Here is a 21,889-nt window from a genome sequence, read left to right on the forward strand (position 1 = left end):
GACCCCTTTTATTTAGCTGTCCATTTTCAGCTGCTCCGCCACATAACAGGCGTTAGACTGCAGAGCAGATGTGAAGGGGAGGGAGAGGAAAGCTAAAAATGCTAATGAAAGCTTCCGAAACAACAAATCTTTTGAAAATATGTCAGAACTCGAGACGGATTCATGTGAGGGGCAATTTTTGTAAAAAAAAAGAGAAAAAAAAGAAAGCTTCAGTTTTGATCCAAAGTCAAAAATCAGCAGCGTGAATGCGAATGTGGCCATCCATCCAGGCTAGACAAACCTTGGTAGTTCCACCCTGTCACCGCAGAGGCCTCAGTCTGCGTGAGCATGAGTGTGTGTGTGATCAATCTCACGTGGACCAGTCATGGTGTCAGGGCAGCAGTGGATCTGACTCTCCCTCCTTCTGCCTCTCTCCTCTCCTCGTCTCACTCCCATTTCTCTCCCGCTCCCATCATCCTTCCCTTTCCTCTCCTTCCCTTTGACTGTGGGACAGTGGGAATGCCACACCAGAGCATCCCTCTTTGCGGAGGATAATTAATGCATGCTGAGCTGGAGGGCCGATGCCACCACCACCAGACTTCTCCAAACAGGTACTTTCTGTGGAGCCAGCCTGCTCTGCTTCACTTCGTCAAACTAAGCTGACTGACTGATTTGCTGACTGCCACTCACTCCTGCTTTCACTTTTCACATCCTGGCTCTCCCTCCCTCTCTACCTCAGTGCTCTTTCCTTTTCTCCCTCTCTTTCCCCCTCACACACACATGCCTATGCACACACACACACACACACACACACACAAGACACATGCACACACTTGTACTGTACACAAGGTAATGCTCTAGTGTGTACAGTCCCATCACTGAGCAACTTTTAATAGTATTTGCTGGAGTGAGAATACACAGCTCGGCTTCCCTCTACACCGTGTGGGTTTACAGGTTTACAGGTGTAGAGTCAGGGAGGCACATTTTATGCTCTGAGGTGGCAAATGTCATGTGTTTGAAGTTGAAGTAGGTTGTCTTTACTGCTCTGGGCTGTACCAGGCGCTTCTGCACCTCTGATCGCCTCTGATCGACTTCCACAAAGGTTACAGCTCCTCTCTTTACTGTGATTTTTGTGCATTTGATGTGTTATTCCTTGCTGAGATGAAGACCAAAGTATGTGGCAAACTGTGATGATTTTGACGCAGTTAAATCTGTTTGACTGCTTTGCAACATTGTTACTTTGTAGCCCGAAGTGGTTACTGGAGTGTTGCACTTTCTTTAAATAATAATAAATATAAAAAAAAGCCACAGCAAAAGAAGTCGATGTTGTTGTTTTTTTGTATTTTTTTTCTTAGAAGTAGGAAATGTTTTCTGTATTTTTTTTATAGTTAAATGAACTTTTCTGCGATACTTAATCTTTGTCTCTAAAAAGATCTTCCACATGTTTTTGATGACACTGAAACTTTAGCTTAAGTTAACAAGTTACTACAAAGCCTCCTTCTTCCAAGTCATCCCACCACATTAGTTTTGATGGACAGAGAGGATCAACTTTCAGAGTCCTTTAGGCATGTAGGAAAGCAACAACTTCACAGATTTGAGAAAAGAGGAAGAGGTGTTTCCTCTAAATGTCACTCTGAGTTTTAGATGAAGAGATATTTTTTTCTGAAGGGTCAGCCGGAGAATTCAGATTTACTTCAGCTCTTGGTGCTCTATTAGGTGTCTAATTTGGAACCACATGACATGGCTCTCAAAAATCCCCCTCCTGCTCAGCCCCTTTACAACAAAAAAGCACAAAAAAAAACTGACACACTATGGGGTTTTGTGCTCTGATATATCTTAAATGCATTCCATTTATTAGATGAAGCTAGGTAACTCATTTAGAAGTTGTTTTAAACTGAATTTACACGTGCATCCACCAGTCCAAAAGGTTAATGGGTGACAAATTAACCCCTGCAGCATTATCTTACAAATGGCCTACAGCATATGATAACCTATAATCAATATTGCCAATTATGTGTCTGACAGAGGCTGTTGGCCATGACCTGTCTCTCGTGAAGAGACTTTACGAGGAAACAGGATCTCCTCCACTATGCAGATCAGGGATACTGTCCATGCTGATGTCATTAGAGACACCTGGGACCACCTATCATCCTCTGACTGCATCTTCCCGTCTGATTGTGTTGCTTCACTGCAGACATCCATTCTGCATCTTTGTCTTCACACAAAGATCTGTGGCCCTTTCCTTTTGCTTCTTCTGGTTTCTCTCTTCTAATTTCGTTTGGATTTGTTTTTTGTTTTGCAAGTTTTCTTTTTGCATTTTGATTGTGTCTTTTTTTTTCTCCTTATGCAGGTTTTGAACATCCCTACCTGCAGGTCAAAATGTAAATGTCGGTTCTGTTCAAACAAGGAACTCCAGTCCTTGCTGTATTTTAGTTGATCTAGTTGGAATATTTGTATTTGTTAAACAGACAATTTTATAGTTTTATGTTAGATCAATTATAAATTGTTTGATGAGAACGTTTAGATTTGAAGGGAAATGACGTCACTCATTAGCTGGCAGTTTCTGTTATCAGAAAAATAATTAAGTCCAGGTGATGATGGGGTCCATCTGTTCAGAGCTTATCTTAACAGGGGTTGATGCAACTTCAGATGTGGCTCTCTGCATCTCTCAAAGTTCAGAATTTTATAAAGGCCACCTGTGCTTTTGTGAAATAATGAAGTCATAAATAACAATGTGTAACGAGTTAGCTCCTTCTCCTTTTTAAAAAGGAAACTTTTGCTTTCGTTGTCAGGCATTTTTTCTGCGTTTTCCAGTGTGGAAAAAAAATGTTTTTAAAAAACAAAACGAGAAACATTTAGGCCTACCAAAACTTGCGCTGGAGGGTGGGGAGTAGCGCAATATGAAGTCTTAATTGGAATATTTAAAATATAAATGTAAAAAAAAAATAACAAGGGCTAAATAATTATTTAGTATATTGTACGAGCGCATAATTCAAATCATCTTATGCAGAGGTTTTTTTTTAAGTAAATGTGTATGTTCTTCATAACTTTAAATCTTTTTTATTTAAGTATAGATTTTGTAATTGTCGGTGCATCACCACAGTAATAAAACTACTTGTTCAGTTTTTGCATCCGAACTAAGAAAAAAAAAAAAAAAGTTAAAAAACGCGGTTCAAAAAAGAGGAAAAGACGGTCCATTCGGCACTCAACAAGATGCTGGTGAAGAGTTATTACATAAAAACTTGAAAAAGGACTAATTATTATTAACTATAGCTTCAAAAATAGCTGAAGAAAATATATTTTAAAAAATGAATATTAGATCATGTTTAACAATGTGAAATTTATTTAAATTCGATGTGACTGCTAATTAAAGATTGAGCCATTAAAGATGAGCATGGCTCAATGTTTATGCTCATCTAAAGTCGGAAATAATAATAATTATTAATTCACTAATAATAATAATAATAATAATAATAATAATAATAATAATAATAATAAATAAAAGTTTAATTTTTAATTTTATTCTGTTGCATGTTGACGGGTCAGACAGAGTCTCACCCACGCTGCGTCCTCCCCGCGTCGTTATGGTCACTGGCTGCAGAGACCTTGAACTTCACCAGAGTTGGCTGGAGCTTCAGACATGGGGGGCAGCGCACAGCCATATGCCCCCAAGTGACTGCTGTTCCCCTGCTCAGAGGGAGTAATGGTCACCGCGTCTTTTTTTTTTTTAAACCACTATATTTTAAATAACTGTTATTATTAATGATTATTACCTGGACGTTTTGTAAACATTTATTGGCCATCACCATATACCATATATGCACCGCTAAATGTTATTATGAACTTTAAATTATTACTTCAAAATTATCAGAAATATTTCGATGTATAATTGAATAAACAGGCCTCGATTCTGCATGTCATTACGACAATTCTAAAACTATTATTGTCTCTACATCAATTTGAAAACTAGTTCCTGGGCAAAAGATTGACCTTCATGGTGACATTAACCCGAACTTATTTTTATTTATTTATTTATTTTTGTTTCTACATCATGATAGCAAATCTGTTTCCCGCCGTTCATTATTCCCGCCTCATACTATTCTGTTACACGACTGTTAATTGATTAATGATCAAAGATTCTCGGCAGTAGATCATTTTACATCCTGCATTGATGCTTCGAGACGACTATTTTTGTTGCACATCAATTTTTTGGCGATGTAAGACAGAAAGGCCCTGCATCCTTCCCTGTCTGACATGTCCGGTCTGGCTGTGTGATGTCACGTTTCTTTTAAACGCCTTTGCTCTTTGAGGGACTGAAGGTATATAGAGCTATAAATAAAGCAAACTAAACAAACAATATTCTCTCTTTCTGTGGAGGCATGGAGGGTACACGGGTTAATAAATGACGTATGAAGGGACTTTAAAAAAAATCTCACTACCTGTTTATTAGAAATATGAAATCAAAATAGTATAATTTAATAGCAAGGATTTAGTTCCTCTGTTCCCTTTAAATATGTTTTAGCACATGAGGACAAACTAGTTTGGAAATTTTTCGGAACAGTTCCAGTAGTTAAAAATAGCACTTATAGTTCTCACTGTGTACATATCTGGAGAAAAAAACAAAAAAAACACCAACACATTTTATTTCTCAAATTTTAAAATGATATCCTTAAAACATGAACCCTGAGAGGTAGATTACAAAACAACATGCGGGTCCCACCGTGTTGCTGGCCCCTAATTGGGTGTATTCATGCTAACAAGTGTCCTATTAGAATATAATGAATATTAAATAGACGGAATGAACTTGTCAGCTTCAATCGGATCACGCGCCAAATTCCTTAACAGTTGGCCCGCGAGGCAATTAATACAAGCTATTACCGCGTGTTAAAGCTTAATTAGCACCGATTAGCCCAGAGAGGGAGGGGCCGTGGAGTCGGGGTAGGTGGGCTGGACTGCTAATTGAAAAATCCTGCTTGTATATCGCAGACACGGGCTGTTTCTAAGCAGCTCTCGATGTTAAATGCCCATTCACATTCAAATGAGAGCCGAAAAGTTTGGCACAGGAACAGGCACACGTCCGCCTCCCAGCCCTTCAAAACACACACACATATACACCCCCCCACACACACGCCGCCTTTTGTTACCACGACACGTGTTCTGGAGAGCTTTTTATTGTTGATTCTGCTGGAAGGTGGCACTGTCACCAACAGCCTATAGGAAACGGGTGGAGGGGGGCATCCTAATTACAACTAAGACGTAATTAAAATTAAATTGTATCACATCACCTAAGTGTCTGATTCTTTTTTGTTGTTTAGTTTTATTTGACCTTACAATGCAACGCTCTGAATGACGCACAGCCAGGCGCTCACATAAAGCCAACAAAAGCGGAGCAGAATAATAATCTCATTGAAATAAAACGAGGGGGAATGCGTGCGTGGGCGTGTGTGTGTGTGTTAAGAAAGGACTTTAAATGCGTTTAAGCTACAGTGTGGAGAGCAGAGCCTTGCACCTGTCTCCCCTCTCGCTTGCGGATTCGCACCCCTCCTTCTGCCACTTGCATTGAAGAGTCGCTTTCTGTCGGGGTGTGCCTGTGTGTGTGTGTGTGTGTCTGACTAGTCATGCATGTCATATTTCTGACCGGCACACACGCAAACAACGCCTTTCCTGCGGCATTTGTCTCTTTCTTGCGCATTACAGTGAGCATGTGACCTAAATAGCCATTTTGTCGTCTGTTCTCCCTTTTAGACTTCTCATAAGAATAATCTGTAACTCTGCACGTTTTGTTGCGTCCCGACATCCCCCTTCTTCTTCTTCTTCTTTTTTTTTTTACACTGTATGGTCTTTGATGAGTATAATATTAACATGATAAGGAGATGTCAATGAAAAGATCTCTACCTGACGGAGTAGAAGGCCCTGTGATATACTACCTCTAATGTAATATTAATGCATGCAGGGCTTGTTTCTTATCGGGAAAGATCTCTCCAAAAGTGTCCTCCACAGGGACCCACTTAGACTGAATCTCACATAATAGGAAAGATCAGACTATTTTAGCACGTTGCCTGAAATTTCCTTCCAGGTTTTTTGCAATATGTGGCAGGAATTTAAAAAAAGCTTTGATTAACAGCAGCACATCTTTTTGAGCTCTGTTAAATTTATGAGCTACGTTTTTGGTCCTGTGACAGAAAGTGAAGAATTTTTGATTCCACTCAAATTGGATTTATTCCATAAAATTTCTGATTTTGCCATGAGAATCAGACAGACTGTTGAAAGTGAGCATAGTCAGTTATGATTACTAAAAATGTGAATTAGAATCAGAACGGAATTGTATTCAGACACCCTTTGTTTGTTACCTGAAAAAATAATAATTAGATGTTTTTTTGTGTATTTTGGTAAAGCTGGATTTGTGTAGTAGTTCTATTTTTTCATTGTATGTTTGACCATTTAGAAAGCATTGAATTTGGATGGGAAGTGTTTTAGGGAGGGATTCATTTGTTCCTCTGAGATTGTGAATTTTTTTTATGCTTGTGTTTGTATGCATATGTGTTAGTTCTTAAATAAAAATAGTTAAAAGGAAAATCTGAATTTAACCAATCAATTCACAAAATTAAACAGTTTATTTGAAAAATATTATTTAAATTAGAATGAGTTTTTTTTATTTCCATGTTAAAAAAGGTAAAATGATTATAAATCAGGTTTAAATTCCTTTTATCACTTACCGTTTTTTATAATGTATGTGAATACGCTATAATGAAAAATCTTAAATTATTTTTGCATAAGGCCAAAATGAACTTTTGTGCTCCTCAGATAGATTGAGATAGACTTAAATCAAGTTGTATGTGTATATTTGCTGCAGAACTGCAAGAGTGTAAATAAAATACAGACTGATGTGTCTGCCCTGTGAGGAGAGAATATCCAGGGATAATGAGGCATAATGCTGCCTGAGACCGAGGCCTCCTACTGAATAAATCCCAAATGATTCCCCAAACCCGATGAACATTCTCCTGGGGGCCACAAGGTCAAGTCCAGGACCTCTGACCTCAGGGAGTCTGGGTCTGGAGCGGAGGTGTCACAGGAGGCTGAACGTAGCCGCTGCTGCTGCAGATGACGACGACGATGATTGCGAGGGAATGCCCCGTACCTGCTTGTTGTCTCTCTACAGCTTGCTGTCCTCGGCCTCTGCAGCCTCTCTGGACTTGAATTTTAGCCACAGCTCCATCTATTATTTAGCAAGCTTATTAAAAGTTTTTTTTTTTTTTTTTTTTTTTTTCAGAACCATCAGGTCCAGCCAGATGACCTGAGAAGATGGGGAGGGAGGGGGCTCCTGAGTGGCCAGACAGGAAATCCAAATGGATGCAGTGAAACTGCTAAAACACATACCCTTCAAATAAACAGAAAACACAGCCTGCATTATTAAGAAGTGAATTCACTGGAGGAGGAATAAGAGCTTTTTAATATTTCACATGCATAGTCTGAAATATAGAAAACGGTTTAATAAAAGCCAACTTTTACAAATAATGAAAGCATAACAGCGCGCTAAAATAAACAGAGAATACAATAACTTTATTTAAACATAACTGAGATTGTTGTTTTAAAAAAAAAAAGTAATAGAAACACTAAATTTGACCAAAACTAAATTAGAGACTCAAGCAAAGTCAATTTATATAAAAAAAATACCTTTCAAACATTGAAGTATTTTAAATCACAATTTGAAATAAGAGTCTGAATTTGATTAAACCTGTAATACCTTGCGAGGTCCAATATATTGCATAATTTAATCATTTACATCCTGTGGGAAAGTGATTTTGAAGGGAGTTTAAGGTCCAATTTGAATATTTCTTGAACGTTAGCACCAGTCAAAGCTTGCTTATCACAGAGATGTTGGATCCTCCTTAAGAGAAAGATATAACCCAACACAGATTTTTTTTTTTTTGCTGGGCTCTGTTTGGTTTTTGAATATTTAAATCTTTGGTGAAAAGCATGACATAACCTTTTCCCCCTTAATGAGATGTGCACCCATGCACTTCCCATCTGTGTCCAGAGAGGGCAGGGCTACCATCGGGGGGGTGGGGATGGGTAAAAAGAGCGAGAACTGGCCGAGGCAGAAAGGTCAACAGAGGCAGTAGACAGGCGGGCTGGCCGACCGCTAAAGCTTTGAACCTAACAGATGGTGAAGGTTAGGTGACGTCCCCTCGCCTGGCCTTTCCCCAGTAATTGAGGATAATTTGAGTACCAAAGAGAGCAGGCCTGTCCACTGTCAGGCCCAGAAAGGAGAGACGAGGTTAATATGAAAATGATTTTGCATTACGGCCGGCTTTGTGAGGCTGGGTGCAATCCTAATCCTGGCCTCAGGCAGCAGGAATGAAGAAGTGTCACCCTGGGTCCAGGCGCCACGCCACGCACATGAATACATCTCCAGCCTATCGCCCTGTGCCCCCCCATTAACCAGCACTCTGCCAGGACCGATTACACACTCCCACTCAGGAGTTGGGCAGGCTTTGGGGGCATTTTAGGGAGGCTTGAGAGTGAACTGACATCACCCCTTATCCCAGAAGAACAAAAGAGGTACAAAAAGATATCAGTGGGGATTTTCTAACTCTTACCACAGCTACTGTAGCTTTAGACCTGGATTAGGATTACCTTGGTGAAAGTTATTAACTAGGACATATGTTTTTGATTTAAAAAAAAATTGCTTTAGTCTTTCTTGTTCTTATTATATAAAAGCATAAAGTTTTTTTTTTTTTTTTCAAATAATTCATCATTACAACAAATTTGCAGGACGGCTTTGAGTTAGCACAATGCTTTCAGTTTGCAATTGTGCACTCACTTGTGTTCACATGGTTTGATGAAGTCACTTAAAACTATTGATCTGACAGTCGAACTGGACATGTTAACCTGACGAGCCTTGGAGGGAGTTTCTGGGAAAATCAAGGTGCCCCAGGGAGCAGCTCATAAGCTCTAAAGCAAGTCACAGTAGACAGAAGGTTCATCTAAAATGTACTGTGTGGCGTGAGCATTAATTTGGGAAGTCTTCCTGTTTCGGTCCTAGTATATGTCTTTTAAGCTGTTTTTGTTGGTCGTTACTTAATTATACTGTAAAACTAAGCCCTGCAATATAATGTAATACAATAAACTGAAAAGTTGGATGAAGGCCAAATTATTATTTATCTGTGAAGGAGAATTTGGAATACAATTAAAGGGAAATGTTTCCAAATAAACCAGAACCAAGCGCCTACACAAAAACAAATACACAGCTTTTTTAAGGCAACTTATTCAACATAATATTTAAATTGTAAGATAAACAAATTTCAGTTTGGTTTGTTTCCTGATAACATATGTTGTGTTTGATTTATGTCAATTATTATTTTCTAATGTGTCAAAAAAGTTGTCGCTGAAATAATCTTATTAAATGTGTTGAAGTGTTTATTGTTCTCTTCAAGGCTGAAATTCTTCTTCCGTTTGTTGTGCGTTACCAAGTTGCTACTGTGCCATGGAGCTGGGTGGCCCCTGGCTTCCCTCAGGTGTAGTCCAGATGAAGGGGTCTTTGCCGGGGAGTCCCTGCTGTGGCACCCTCTGCTAGTCCGTCTTGCTCCCCTGAAGCAGTGAGCTTTAAACCGGCTCGGCCTGTGACACCCCAGCCCCGTCCATCTCCCCGGGCTCTGAACAGAACTTCCCAGCCCTGGAGGATAGATTCTGGCTACAACTCAGGTCCTCATCTTTCTCCACCTGTCTTTTCACTTTTTCAGACCTAGCTGAAGTTTTTTTTTTTTTTTTCCATCAGGATTGAAACAAGTTCAGGTTCATGTACCGAATAAAGCAGAATAATGATTTATTGGCTGCACTTACACCATTGATTTTGTTAAAAGAGAATAACTGTCGGAAAGATGGAGTTTGCCTCTCGGTCTGAAACGGGGGTGCTCTCAGCCTCCTTTTTCCTCCTCTTGTCACCCCACCCCCTGAGCTTCATGTGGATTGGTCAGCTGGTGGGTCAGTCGCGCTCTCAGAGGAAGAAGGCTGAATAAAAATTCTGTGCTGCTTCCCTAAACAATGAGAGAAGCAGCCGTTTTATGCAGCTCATAAGCCTTTTTCTTTTTACTGCAGCACAGACTCACATGCTTGCCTGCACACACTTGGGCTGTGATTGGAACCTTTTTTTCCACCTATTTACCATAATGCAACTCATATTTCAGTAAATCACATGAAGGCAAATATCTATTGCAGTTAAAATTGTATTTATTTTCTACATATAAATATGTTTATCTGAGCTTTGTGCTATATTCAAATAACTCAAAGATAACACTCGTCATTAGCTTGACCTCTACAATCAAGGCAAAACATATGTCTTTGAAAGCTAAAGCAAGGAGCAAAAAAAAAAAATACACTTTTAAATAAGATAAATTTTAAACAAACCCAGGGCAGCCCTTTGAAAAGCCCCGCCAAGAGATTTACCTTGCCCCGTGGCGAATAATATTTCCTGAACTTGGTTTAAATTTCAAGTGTCTTGGGTTTATAAAAAGCTGGAACAAAAGAAAGAGAGTCTCCGAACAGCAAATATTATCTGCTGGCTGGGCAAAATGTCAGGGCTGACTTTTTGTTGTCTCAAATACAGGGATGGATCTGGTATCTGGCAAATCCCAGTAAAAAAAACCTCACAATATACATCACTATTTACTTGAATTTAGTCAAATCGCCGCGAAACCTTCCCCATGTTCGTGTCTGACTCAGATCTTTTCTCCATGTTGATTTTCAGTCCTCTCAGGATTTCTTTGTTTCTTAGCTTTTGGTCAGTTCAAACTTACGTTGACATACAGCTGAGATTTTTCCTCCTGCTATTCAAAGCCAGTTAAAACCAGTTTATAAGCTACATCACTGAGGTTCAGAGTAATGTTGCATATCATTACAATAACTTTATTTCTAAAAGTTTCCACATAAACTTGGATTTATTTGATGATTGAATATATTAAAAAGGAGATGTGCTTGCCTGCTTGCTCTGCAATCTTTCAGAATGATAAACACAGCAATAACTATTTACTCTTCCTGGGTAATAACAGCACTTGGAAACCAAGTAATGTCCTGTTCCCTTGATCAGTCTCATCGAGCAATGATGAAAGCATGTGAAAATTTGTTACAGAGGCCTGCTGTGACATCCATTACTCCTTAATATCCTGCAATCTTTCCACTCTCTTCTTTCATTTTTCCTAAAATCCCCATTGCTGCGAATCTAACAGACCACCTCAGCACGCATGTTCCCACCTCTCTGCTCCTATAATGCTTCACATTTGGTCTTTTGTTTGTTTGTGTGAGCACATCAGAGAGAGTGAGATAGCTAAGTAGTCGTAAAAGAAGGCTGCTGCCCCACTGCTGAGTCACTTTTCTTTTAATTGGATGCAGGTTTTTCCCTATACTTCCCTCGTTGGATGCAGGGAGGAACACCACTGCCTGTAATTTGGCTTTCCTTTGTAGTGAGACCTTGTCAGAGCCAAATAAACTTACCGAAGCTCACAAACCGGGAAACCCTTCCCTGCAAACCCACTGCACCCCAGCAAGAGATCCTTCTCTGTCATCTGATGTTCCACTCTGCTTATACCAGAGCTATCAGGGGTGGAGGTAGGGGGTGGGGGCAGATATGAGGGGTACAGGGTGGGGAAAAAAAAGAAAAAGGAAAAAAAAAAAGCCACAGCCCCGCTATCATCATTTTATTTTGATTTTTTTTTCATCCCTTTCTTTAATCCTTCTGATGAAGTCTGGACAGGCAGAGGCATCCTCTCGCAGACAGCAATTTCACTTAACCATATGCGCCTCACACATAGAATGGCAGGGAGGAGAGGGTCTGTCGGGAGCATAGCCAGGAGACGGAGGGGAGGAAGAAAATGCACGACATGAGATCTAGAATGGACAGCAATTTTGGTGCACTGATATCGCATGAGATTCTGTCTGCAGCATGCCCTCATTCTCCTTCACCTACATTTCTGTCATGAAGTCACCATTTGCAACCCCCCCCCCCTCAAAACACTGTCTTTGGGTCACACGGTAGAAATGGCACGCGTCTTACTGCTAATTTTAAGGATGTAAATAAATGAGCCAGATACTCACAAAAAGAAAGCCAGGTACCCACACAAAATGGTGGTGAGCGTAGGGATGCTTAGCCCCTCCCTGCACTGTGAAAGCTGTGCCGACACCCTGATCACATGATTGGAGAGAATCGGAAATGAGCAAGTCTGCTGTGGTTGCTGTCAGACTTCCCCGGTTTGCTCTGCCGTGCAGAAGCGAATCCTTGGCGACGCAGACGACATGCATTGTTTCAGATATTGAAACATTTAAGTCACAATTTCCCCCCAAAAAGCAAACGTAAAATACAATAAAAAAATAATTGGATGAATATTTCAGATGCATTTGAGCCTACTATGATATAATAATGCTAATAAATCTCAAAGGCTAAATGTGAAACCACTAGAAAAGTAGAATACTACAACATAGAAAAAGAGACTTTTATGTCACTGTAAGGGAGACCTGAAGGAAAATCATTGCAGGTGGAAGCTAAATTAATTTCATTTTGATCAATAGACCTTGACCAGTTAAATACAAGGGCAGATCCATAATTGTGGATGTTGTTTGATTTGTGTGCATTTTCAGTGCTGACCAAGCAGATTGTTCCTTAGATCTTTGTCCTTACATAAAATATCCATTTCATATCATCCAGACCTGTGTACTGCCCCCTCTGATGTGTGTGTAGATCTCAGGGGGGATGCATTGCATTTGTTCCCGAGGGGATGGACAGAGGGATGGATGTGGCTGAGCAAACACTAGGTCACCCACACTGATTGGGTGGTGTGTAATTAAGACTGCATTTGGCAGCTTTCAATTTTGGGCGAGAATTGAAGGGGAATTAGAGTGATTGTGTCTATTACTAAGTTCACCTGAGAGTCCAGGGAGATTGCATCAGTTCTCTGAAGCCCACAGACTATTAGAATGAGAAACTGTTCTCATACTTAATTTGTTGTTTCTGCAACTAATTTGAATGATTATGAGTTTTTTTTTTTATTTTTATTTTTTATACTAAAAACATACCAAAACACCCCATCTGTTTCCAGCTAAACCGTCACTGTGAGGCATTCTTCACAGTAACCCATCACCATCAGTGTCCATGTCGAGTTGGACACTGGCTCCGGTGAATCGTTTTGAATGTATTTTAAATGGCAGTAATAAGACCTGCTGAGTGATTGATGTTGTCAGCAGATAGCGTATACCTAAGCAACCCTGAGCCCAGCAGGTGTAGATCAGCAGCACATTAGACAGACAGGGGAAATGTCTCGGAGTTGGGGTGGTTTTTTTTGGTTTTTTGTTTTCCTTGAAAAGACATACGTTATTCGTCCCTCGGCAGTGATGTTGGCGTGCGTACTGTAACACAGTACCTGTGCTAGACGATCCGCCCAGGAGGATCCATTTATAGCTTTTCAGTTGCTGCAGGGAAAGACTGAGACATCCCAGGATATTGATCTAGTTATTGACATCATTTAATGGTGTCCTTTAAGCATATTGTTAAGCTGCCAAGGAAATAGAGGGGAAGTGTTTAGAGGTAATCTCCCTGTGATCAATGTGAAATCTGTATTTTGGTGTGAACATTCAAAAAACACATAACTGAGGGTGAAGTTATCTGTTTTTCAAGTCATCGAATCAGATGAGGTTGAAGTTTAAATAAATTTAATTCAATTTAAAATTTGGGGAATTTATAGTAAATCTGTTATGCCTGTATGACTGCCTTAGTCACAGTAATATGTAAATGTTAACATTTAAATCTGAATTTTTGGTTGCCTCTCTTACATGTTTTTAAAATATATATTTGCCACATCCGCTTAGAGCCGCAAGGGCCGGCCTTGACCTTGAGCCATTCCCAGGCTCCGTAGGGGCCACGAGGGGCTCCGAAGGGGCAGCTATGTGTGAAACACAGACAGCAGATGTTCCTGTGAATTTTGTTGTGGTCAGTTTGGGATGTCGTCTCTGTCCAGACCTGACCCTGTGACCTTTTAGGTTTAACAATCTGCCCCAGCAGGGTTCTAAAGGAAAATCTCCAAATGCGTTGAAGTTGGAGAAAAAATAATAATGCAAATTATTACTTTTTTTTTTGAGTTTGAACTTAATCTTTTGAAAATGCAGCAGATAGAGAGCATGACATGTAAATTGTCAATATTTTTTATGCTGCTTTTCTCATTAATAATATTTTTGGGTTTCATTTTTCCATTTTTAAATTTTAGTATTTAAAATGTTACCACTCATGTTGCAAGGCACTAAAGTGCATCATCTTAACAGAGTATCTCACACTTGTCATAAGCAGGTGATGATTTTGAGATGGCGCCTCAGTCGTTCAAACAAGGGTTTTCTCCTTCCATTCACCATGCGTCGTATCACTGTGAGGGGCTCAGAGTCTGCTCCCCACTGACCACTTTCAGGCCCCAGGGCTTTCTGTAGGGAATGAGCTACTTGCTGACCACTTCAATAAATTTCCATCATGGGTACCATTCAAAATTCCAGTAACCATGTTCTGACTTTATAATGTGACAGCCTATGTCAAATCCCATATCATTGCAACAGAAGTTCAACCAAAAATCTTTCCTCATTCAATCATTTCTTTAGCTGTCCAACACATGCCATGATCTAGAAGGCTGTTCGAAAATTAGGTTCTGTTAATTAAGAAAGTTAACTTTCTTTGAGTTTTGTTAAATTAAATGTGGAACCAACCGTTAATAAATTTGTGACTTTGTGAGAGTGAGTCTGACAGGATGATGCTGGTATTTGATTCAAATGAATTATTCATTTTGAGATGTTTTTTGTATAATTCATGGGTCTCTACGTCTGTGTTGGCCACAGCACCTGGGATGATTCCATAGTTTAAAATGGCGTGTGGGAATGTGTGTGTTGTAATAAGATTAATAATTATTTAGGTAAATTATAAGAATTCAAATATGTTAACCAGAATTTGATGCTGGTTGATTAGTTATTTAGAATCCTGAGGGTAAATAGCATGACATGGACCCGATGCAATAAACAGTATTTTTCTATTATGTTCAAATATAATTTGATTGATTTTGTGATAAAACTGATAAATTAATGAAATTCTGTTTAATGAGGAAATAAAACAAAACAAAAAGGAAAACAAAAGGAAAGTAATAAGGTAGCACAATAGCTTAGACAAAGTTTCACCTTATTTAAGCAGTTGTGGAGTTAAAAGAAAGGTGTAAATACATAGTTTTCATAAAATATAAAGAATAGAGAGTTTCATAACATTTTATGAATGTTTCTATCACTAAGTTCCTGTTGCTTGATTAATCATATTTTATAGTTAATTCACATCTTATTAAAATAACTTTTGACTAGTAGGCTACTGTAAAGGTGGAATTAAATAAATGTGCATGTTCTCTCTCTTTTTCCAGTTATGTAAAACTGATCACTTAAGAAGGTCTTTATTGTTTTCTATTTTATTTTGCTTTGCTTTTATTACATCAATTTATATATATATATATGTGCACAAATTATTTACATATTTAGCATAAATTAAAAAAAAGTTAAAAGAAACCTTTTTCAGTTTTTTTCCCCATGGCATTAAACAAAACGTAACAATAAAAGCAAAAAAATGGCCAAATTATTGTTTCTAATTTTGCTTGAGTCATGAGGTGAAAATATTTGCAGTGGTTGCATTTCAAAATTAGATGCAACATTTTTACAATCTCTGTTTCCCACCCTACCTGTGGCCTTGTTAAAGCTGTTGAAAGCCCACATGTTGCCTGATCCCAGCCTTAAAAGTTTTTGACTGACAGCAGCTCATGGACGAGCTTTAGTAGCTCTATACGGTCCCTCCCCTCAAAGACACGCGGCACAGGCTCAGGTTGATTTGACCTCACCCACTTTGTTGACTTTTCAAAGATAATGGGAAGCATCTTATTGTGCTGTCTGAGGCTTTGTGATTGCTGCTTTCCCTATGAAACTTTCCCCAGGATCAAAGACTCTCTCATGCATTAATAAAGGGTGTTTTGTGAGGCTCTTATTAGCTGTAATGTGCCTGTCTGGTAATTCATGTCTGGTGGCAGCACGCGTCAGTTGTAGGCGGAAGAATGAAAGAGCGCAGACAGTGTTGTATTTCAATATTGCTGCCTTTCAAGCGTGCTGGGGCTAAATTTATATTGATCTGAATTTGATAATGATTCTATTAGCTCTATTAAATCTGTATATATTCAGGGGCTCAGTTACACTGAAACAGAAAAAGAGACAAACAAAACAAATTAGTGTGTAAAGGTGGATTGTGTTGCATGTAATATAAGAGGGAGCTGATGCAGAAGATCAAGACCTGTCATAAAGTTTGAATGGGTTGTGCAAGAGGCTGCGTTTGTGTGTGTAAATATCTAAATAACCTCGGCATAAACGGTAGTTGGAGTCGTTTGCTTTTACTCTGGACATTTTTTAAACAGATGGGGGTTTTTTGTTTGATTTTCTTTTTTTTTTGCCCTGAACAGTCAGGTTATTTAAGCTTGTTTGCACATCCTAGATTAAAACAAATGTTACATCAAAGCATTTCACACAAAAGTACTGTCTAATGAGTATTTTCTATAAGAAAGAAAACAGAGTTACAAAGTTAGTTTCCTATGAAAAGTAAAAAGAATAACAAACTTACACAAAGTTAATAGCAGCAATAGTCACAAATTATCTAAGCACATAAAGTATCTACAGAAAAAAGTAATTAAAAATTCTCTCCAGCAGCCAAAGCCTATAGCAGCACAAATTCAGGAATACCATATAACTTATAAATCACAAAAGAAAGCACATCATCTGAGTTTTGACCATTAGGAAATACAAAGGCCATGCCTGTAGATGGCATTCTTAGGTGAAAGATCAAATTTTAGGTGTTTATGTGCACTACAATATTCTGTTACATTCCCTCTAATTTATGGTTTTCAGGGATTTAAAAATGTTCTAAATAAATGCATTGTTGTAAAACCAGGAGGAGCAATGCAAACAAATATATCACCACTTCTCAAATTCTTCCTTTTTTGTGAGTCAAATTATACACAACTTATACTTTAAAAATCTCGACTTAAGAAGTCTTTTGGCTACCAAAATTGTCAGTTTGTATGTGGAAGAGGGGTGCAAACACATCAGACAAAAATGTTTTTTCAAGTTAATGTGGAGAGGATCTAATCAGTCTTTACCATATTTATCTAAAATTACAGTTTGTTACACAAACCTTTAAGCTTAGGAGTCATGGTGTTCCTGGATTCGCACCAAAGAAGGTCAGGTTTCAGAGGTCATTAGATCACTTGCTATTAACACACTGACCAATTATTGGCACCTTTGTGACACTGGTCAGCAGGTCTGCCAATACCTGTCTGTTACTATTCCGGTCAGACAGAGGTCATCATTAGAGATCTGGGTTGCTATGGGGACCTCAGGGACCACCAGCTCAACAGGCCACAAGCACAGACAGGTCAGGTCAGGGCAAACCCCTGCACCCTCCCACCGCAACCTTATTCCAGTTTGCTGTTTCTCTCTCTTTTACTCTTTTAAAATTCTTCATTTATTAAAAAAAAAATCTTTACACCTTGATGCAATTTTAGTCTCTGATTATGATTTCTGTGACTTGATTTATAATGGAATAGGGCATCAGCATTGAGCAGCTTCTTGATCTTTGCCTGTGGCTTTTGCATTGAACAGTGGAAGCACAACTCATCCTTAGTGTTTTCACTTCAGCGACCAACATGGAGCTGATAAATCTTTGGGAAAACACTCATTTAGGGAGTGTGCACACATGCTTCACAAACAACGGGAATTGTATATTTAAGTGAATTAACATAAGACATTTTGCACAGTCTAAGTAAAATATAATTCATGCATAATTGATCGGCGGCATGATTGCCTGAGTTTACTGTCATTTTTCTGTGGTGAGACAAAGTCTTTCCTCAGGCTGTTTAGCCTAATGGACTTTGGGGATTTTTAATTTAGGGCTGTCCGGGAGCAGAAATGGAGCTTGGGAACTCTTGCTCTCTTTTGTGTAACATGTATGGACAATCTAATTGCCTGTCATTTTGATAAACTCTATCAACTTATTTAAATGTTGTGCCTCACATCCCAGTTTTTAGCTGCAGGTGAGAAGAGAATAAGTTATGGAATAAGTTTAACTTGGTAGATAAAATTCTTTTGTTTATAAGTTATCAGTTTTAATGTGTTATTTGTAACATTAACACCCTTCATTGAGATAACCATTCAGTTTGGTTGTAAGTTCTCTTACGGAACAAGAAAAATCCATTATCCTAAATGGGCATGAACTGCATAACAGAATCAATGTATACTAATGTTTTAAAAACAAAATGTTACTATGCTTTAAAGCCTTTTACATGAGATGCTAAACAAAGTGCAAAAGTGAGCAGATTTTCTCAGTCTGTACATAGGATAAATTGATCTTTAGCAGCAACAGGTGAGGGGGCAGAAAGAAAAGCAAATATGTATTTTTAAATATGGCTTAAAATACAAAGACAGTCATTTTGTGGAAACTAAAAGAGCACACTTAACTCTTTAAATTGCATGCATTATCATTTTCACAAGTTTTACCCTTCATTTGTTTTCAGGCTTGTGGATCATGACAGTTGCATTCATTTCATGCCTAAAATCCAAAAGCGTGTAAAAGACGAATTACGTTACATTTGAAATGCTTAACTCAGGAATCAGTGCATAGAACAGCGGCCAGCACTGACTCACCAGAATAGGTTGTATTAGCGAGTCACTTTCCTCATCATAATCAGTTGGTTATTTACTTGTTAGGGTTTAACTGCACTACAGTAATGTAGCTGCCAAAACATTTACCAGAAGGACATTGTCTATCTCACCATTCAAACTCTGTGTCCTTCTCCAGAGTCAACTGCACATCATTTGGGCCCCAAAATGTCACTTTACACTAATCTTTGGAAAGTTAAATTATTCGGACACCATCTGCAGTCAAATGTTCCCCGATTCATTTGGCTTATCTGACCCAGATACACTGTAAAAAAAAAAAAAAAAAGTAGTCTCTTCTAGAACTACTTATCAAGGTAAGCATGCAGGAGAAACATTTGAAGCAAGTGAACATAGATGTATTTATTAACATGGTCTATGGACACCAGCAGGATGTTGTACTTAGACACATACTACATAAAAAAAAACTGGTTTAATAATAATGTATTTAAATCTAAATCAGTCAGGGGTGTGAATCATTTTAGGCTCAACTGTCCTGGTGCCAATTTTAAAAGCAGAATAGTTTAAAAAAAAGCATACAATTTTATAATACACATTTAAGAACTCATGAAATGTAGGATGTTTTTATGATATTGTCAGCAGACTAAAATCTAAAGAACAACGTAATATTGTAGCTCAAATGACTGCACCTACAAAAATCTATTTCACACTTCTTTGAAACAATTAAAATGGTTCTTCCTTCTCTGTTTTAAATTAAAACAGTTCCATCACATTGAGCATTTTAACTTTGACATATGTAAATTAATTGATTGAGTGAAATGATGGCATTTTTACTCAAACTCATCATGCCAGTAGAATATCATACTGGCCAATGCCTGGCCCCTTTGTCATAGTGAATTTGAAAAATGTTAACAAATTAGTCCTAAAGTGTAAAAATGGGCAAGTTCACAAATCTGTTTGTACCCGATGGTGAAGAAAACCACTGAACTTTACTCTAGTACTGCAATTAACTATTATGCCTTTTTAGGGTTTGAGGTGGTGTTACTTTTGCTTATATAGGTGTGATCTATTTTGAGAAAGATGCAAAAAAAATAAAAAATCTGTTGCTGATGAAAACACCATTTTGATATTTTACATCAGGGACTGTTTGAACCTCATGGTCATAAGATATGCCCATATTTGGACTGAAACAGGCGCTGATGCCCTTCTTTGGTCTAAATGCTGCAGTGTGCTTTGAACAAAATTGTTTGTATGTTGCTGAATGTGGTGGCCAGGTTGTTAGAGTAATTTATACCTGTTGTGCACCAGATAGGCTTAGATTGGCAAGATGTCTGTCAGAAAGAGAGGCAAGATTAAAGATAGGTAATGCATGGTTAAGGTAGTCCTGAAAGGTTTTTTTTCTTTTTTTTGAGAGCATAGTATGGAGTTGAAATAGGCTATTGGCTGCTAACAGACAAATGAGAAGACATAAGTTACACAGAACATTAAGTAGTGATAATTTTCATGTATTTTCGCACTTTTCAAGCAGCATGTAATGGCTCAGGGTTACAACAGGCTAGCAACCATATTCGGCAATGGCCCTTTCACAGCTGGTGGACGTGGTGAACGAAACATAGCCAAACCTCAGGATGGTCGCCACTTCATTATCCCCCTGTAACCATTCACATCAGCAGCCACCTCCACCCCAGCCTGCTGGGGCCACCACTACACCAACCACTCGCCCGAAACGAAACGCAATGAACTCCAAAACAGGCCGTTCATCTTCCAGATCGGGGTGATTTACCGATTTAGAGTAGGCTCTCACCCTCGAGAGCCACAAGAACATTTCTCCTTCTGCTGAATAAACATTTATAATCTTTAACTTGATGTTCTGGTATGAGGAAAATAGAAATAAAGCTGTCAAAGTTCATTTTCGAGCATTCTGTGCTTAATCAACTGATGGAGAAAATGGAGTAAGATGACACAAGGGGAGAAGCAGAAAAATGTGGAAACAGTGGAAAAATGAATGTATCTGATTGGACGACAGAGCTCGTAGGACATTTGAAATCATGCTGGGGAGGAATGGAAACAGGAGCTACGGCTTTCCCTTCTGAGTTGCATGAAAAGAGAAAATGGTGGAATGTTGTATTTCCACTTTTCCCATTCTTTTCTTGAAGTACAGTTGTTTTTTAGGAGCTTGGTTGCACTTTTGCAATTTTTTTTATTACTCTGATGCAGCTGTAACTGTGTCTTTCTCTGTGCCTAACATAATAACTCTACATCCACAAGCAGAGTGGGGCAAGGAGACTGATCTGTGGGGGGAGAAGGAGGAAAACACAAGGTGTTTGGGGGTAGCGGGGAGTGTTACATAGGAGAAAACAGGGCTGCAATAGAGATATGCTTTGGGAAAGGGAGGGGCGTGTATTAAAAGAAGAGAGAGGTGACCTTTTTTCTCCCCCAGCTTCAGTGTGGCCATCAGTGAGCAGCCATGTTTGAGAGGGACGCCATTTTCTTGCAGCACTCATTACTGCATTTTATATTCAGCAGTGTTGGGATTCGCTGGTCACTGTTCAGGTCCACAGTCATGTCAGACGTCTGTTAATCATGTGCAGTGTGTCTGTCTGTGTCAGGTTTGAGGGGGCGGGGGGCTCCGAAGGGGTAATGAGGGTGGGAGCACTCAGATTAAACAGACAGACTTCTGTCTGACCGCAGCTGAAGTTCATAACTGTGGCGACAGTCGACGACGGAAATCGCTTCGTTTTGGCATGTGTGTTGTCGAGCGTGCTCGCCTCCAACATCATCCCATCTGTGCTGTCACTCATACCCATCTTCTTTCGGGCCTGCTGTGTGGACCAAATTTCAGTCAGAGCCTGTAAGCGTGACCGAACGGCATGCTAACACGTGTGCGGTTTCCGGTGCTGTTTTTGTGTCTGTGAAAGACAGAGGCGCTGTTTTACTGGGCATGTGTACGGTGTCAGACTGTGCTCTGAGCACAATACATGGTGACAGAACAACCCACAGACACACACACCCACACACACACAAAACACCAAGACCCTCATCCCCCCAAATCCTCCCACCGCCTCCTGCCCTTCTCCCAACACAACCTCCTCCCTCTTTACACCCCTTCACGAGGACATCTGCTCCCCAAGCGTGGCTGCCATTGTGGCACTCCACACTAACAGGGGTTTTAGCCACTGGTTGTGTGAAATTAAACAGC

The 21,889-nt window shown here is 39.2% G+C and overlaps 1 long non-coding RNA gene across 1 annotated transcript; it reads right to left on the bottom strand.

Moving 5' to 3' along the window:
- Positions 1-9,734: 9,734 nt before the first annotated feature.
- LOC114142638 (uncharacterized) lies at positions 9,735-12,129 on the bottom strand. Its single transcript, XR_003595085.1, has 2 exons — positions 12,070-12,129; positions 9,735-11,806 (listed from the first exon to the last, which is right to left on the bottom strand). It is a non-coding gene; the product is annotated as an uncharacterized LOC114142638 (long non-coding RNA).
- Positions 12,130-21,889: the final 9,760 nt, after the last annotated feature.

The sequence above is a fragment of the Xiphophorus couchianus genome, chromosome 4 (assembly GCF_001444195.1).
Source record: "Xiphophorus couchianus chromosome 4, X_couchianus-1.0, whole genome shotgun sequence".
Taxonomy (NCBI): Eukaryota; Metazoa; Chordata; class Actinopteri; order Cyprinodontiformes; family Poeciliidae; genus Xiphophorus; species Xiphophorus couchianus.